General features: G+C 38.7%; 1 long non-coding RNA gene across 2 annotated transcripts; it reads right to left on the bottom strand.

Moving 5' to 3' along the window:
• Nucleotides 1-429: 429 nt before the first annotated feature.
• Nucleotides 430-1,936, bottom strand: LOC131994111 (uncharacterized). Of its 2 annotated transcripts, XR_009396447.1 has the most exons (3): nt 1,918-1,936; nt 918-1,074; nt 430-807 (listed from the first exon to the last, which is right to left on the bottom strand). It is a non-coding gene; the product is annotated as an uncharacterized LOC131994111 (long non-coding RNA). The 2 variants fall into 2 exon arrangements; XR_009396446.1 differs by lacking the exon at nt 1,918-1,936 and having other exon boundaries at nt 918-1,096.
• Between the last annotated feature and the right edge of the window lie 1,280 nt (nt 1,937-3,216).

The raw sequence follows: 3,216 nt of genomic DNA, 5'->3' as shown, positions 1-3,216 counted from the left end.
TTAGGGTTGCCCTTTCGTAAACAGCCGGATTTTAGACCTTTGTACACTGCGAGAAATCGCACTTTTTCCCACCCATCCTTTGACAGGGATATCGGCAGGATGGTTGGGTTTGTTGTGTACGCGCTTCCGACGGTGGGCAGACCCCTTAGGCTCTTGTTTTATACTATTGTGAATGACGTTGGCACACGATAACAGCCCTGGGTGTGTCCTATCTTCAGTGGTTGAAACGGGTGGAAGGGGAGGAAAAGCGTCAAGGAAGGACTGGTCGAAAGTCTGCCATGACGGGAAATTTGGGAAAGATGGCTTACTTCCTTGCCGGTTTTCCTTCTCTTTGATGTCAACGATTGGAGCTGGCAGACGTGTGCGTGAAGAAGAAAAAGAAGAAGAGAATACAGTGCTTTTACGAAATAATTAAATAAAACACGATAATCAATTTGAACGCTTTTGAAGCAGAAAACCCCCTTCACCACCGATGGTGGGAAAGTGCATTTTTTTATTAATAGATGGCAGTAGCGTTTATTTAAACACGGTGAACATTTTTTTTCCTTGTTTTAATTATCAAACCTGTGAACAATTTCGAAGGCTGTAAACGCTCGTAAACCATCACCTAATATACACACGAAGCATATGAACCTGCCAGCAGAATCACAACGAAAGCGCTAAGCACGCAAAATATCGGTAAAAGTCACAAACTCATCGTTCCCACCGTCAGCCACCAGCACCGCTCCAGTCCAGCGTGGGAGATCCAGCATTCTGCAGCCCTCCTGGTTGCAGCGGTATATCCAGGACTAGGACACTGACGGACGACTTAAAACAGATACAAACATTTTATTATTTTACAAATAAATTTACATATATATATTTGTGCCTAGGAGAATAAGCGAAAGCAAAGAAGAATATAGAAAAGTGTTACTTACTGTTCGGTTAGACAAGGGAGTGCTCTTCACGGTAATCTCGTCCCGGATATAGGGAACCAAATAGGCGCTAGGATATGAGCTCTTATCTTAGGTAGGTCCTAGACTTTAGATTGGGGTTCCTTGACCCCGTAGCCACTTGTCCAACCTAAAAGGAAGCCTGAAAAAGAAGAAGAGTATAAGGAAAGAAATATATTAGCAAGAGACAAGAAAAAAGAAAAGGTACACATACATATATGAACATTTATACAAGACAGACGGACATAACAAATACTGTCTACAATAAACGGACGGCCGTCTGTCAGTCAAAGAGACCCGCTGACCATTTTGGAGAAGGAGGGCGAATGAACTTCGAGGTTTTTGTTTTACACTCCTTTTATAACTTCTCACTTTCCTGTATATTTTGGATCCTTCTTTTTTGTACTTTCACTCATTTCATTTTCCTTTTTCCTTTTTCCAATTTCAAAATTTGATTTATTTTTGTGTGTATTCGGCTGCCAAGGAAATAAACACTTTCATTTATAACGTTTAACGAAAGATTAACCATGTTGGCTTAGGCTATTTTTAGAAAGGTGGTAGGGTAAAGCAAGAGGGGTAAGTAAAGGTGCTGATCAGGGGATGCCCAGCGATGCAATGGGGTATCAAGGAGAGACCCTTGGGGAGTCTCTGAGGGAGGGCCAAAAGCTTGGCGGGACACCAGCCAAGCAGCGTATCGGTAGGCTGCCATGCTGATAGGTGATTCGTGAGTGTGACGTGCAGTTGGGTTTCCTTTTTTTTTTCCTGTTCAAGTTACCTTTTTGTGTGTCGACTTATTTCCGCCTCAGTACATGTTTGATTTTAAGACCGGTATGATTTTTTTGGTATGGTGTTAGGAACTTCCCTGGCAAGAACCACCCCCCATCCGGCGAGCGATAGCCGCGGAAAACGCCAGCATACCGGCAATGCAAAAGGGGACAGTTCCAACCTCTATCGGCTGGCGATTTATCGTCCAGCCTGTACCCACCTTAGAACACCACCATAACACTTTTCTCATAAAATGGACAACCCTACATTTTGTGTTGCAAGCTCAAAACAATTCTTTGTGTTGCTTTTGAAAGTATAGGTTTTTGACGGGGTACACAACCGGCCCTAAACAGAACATTTTGAACAGTATGGGGATTTAATTTTTTTTAATTGCTACTTTCTTACACATGTAACGTCAACTTAATTGTCGAAATTTGTGGTATTTGGGATACTGTGACCAAAATAGAGCGTCCTTCTCTGGATATCAACATATAATGTCTTCCTGATCTCGCTTTTGCGACTAAAGTTTAACAGCCGTATTCACTAAAATTTATGGAGGCTTTATAAACTGCTTATAGAGCTTTTTTAAACCCTTAATAGGCTATTAATGGTTTGTGAATACGATTTTTGGTGCAAATGCCCAAAAATCGTATTCACAAACCATTAATAGCCTATTAAGGGTTTAAAAAAGCTCTTTTCACTCATCAAATAATTACCTCACTTATTGTTATTTCTGTATACCCTCTTAATAATAACGTTATCTAATTAAATGTTTTGATAAAGATCTAAAAGAAAAAGAATTAGAGTTACTGGGAAACTTTCGAAAACGATCTCTTAAAGATATGCAGATAAATATATTTCTTATTACTTTACCAATTAACACAAATTTTGTATAAAAATTTTACAAAAACAATTTCTTTTTGTGTCTACGACAGATAATCGAAAGAATTTGAAGTGTACGTGAAAACAATTTTTGAAACAAAGCCATTTTTGTACGGTGTGGATCAACTGATTGCGCAAATCTATTTCAATACATTGAATTCATTAAAAATTAATTTAATTAGTAAAAGGCGTTTAATAAGTCAATGGGAGGTGTTCTTAAGTTACGCTGGATAAAATTAATTTTAATTTGAGATATTCCGATGGTTATTTGTGCAAAATTTGTGATTTTGTACTAAAATAGATAAAAAACAACATCCCACACTGCACCGGTTTATGGCTGGTACTATGTTCGTTTTTCGCCGAATTTGTTTGTGATTACTTTTTTTAGATAATAGATTTTGAAGCAAAAAATCTTGTTGATTTCATACAGGAGGACATTCCGTCATTAAGTCTAGTACTCACTTCGACTTTTCACACGAACAACAGCCAAAACGCACTATACCAAAAATGGTGACGAATATAGTGCGGACACATTTCGTACAAGTGGTACTGAGTTCTATGAGCAAAATAGTAGCGACATGTCGCTGCATCAGAATAAATTTCGTACGATTTTAATTGAAAATGTAATTAAATGCTC

This window comes from Stomoxys calcitrans, chromosome 1, assembly GCF_963082655.1.
Source record: "Stomoxys calcitrans chromosome 1, idStoCalc2.1, whole genome shotgun sequence".
In the NCBI taxonomy this organism is placed as follows: Eukaryota; Metazoa; Arthropoda; class Insecta; order Diptera; family Muscidae; genus Stomoxys; species Stomoxys calcitrans.
The sequence above is the reverse complement of the archived record's forward strand: the minus strand, read 5'-3'. Positions and strand labels throughout refer to the sequence as shown.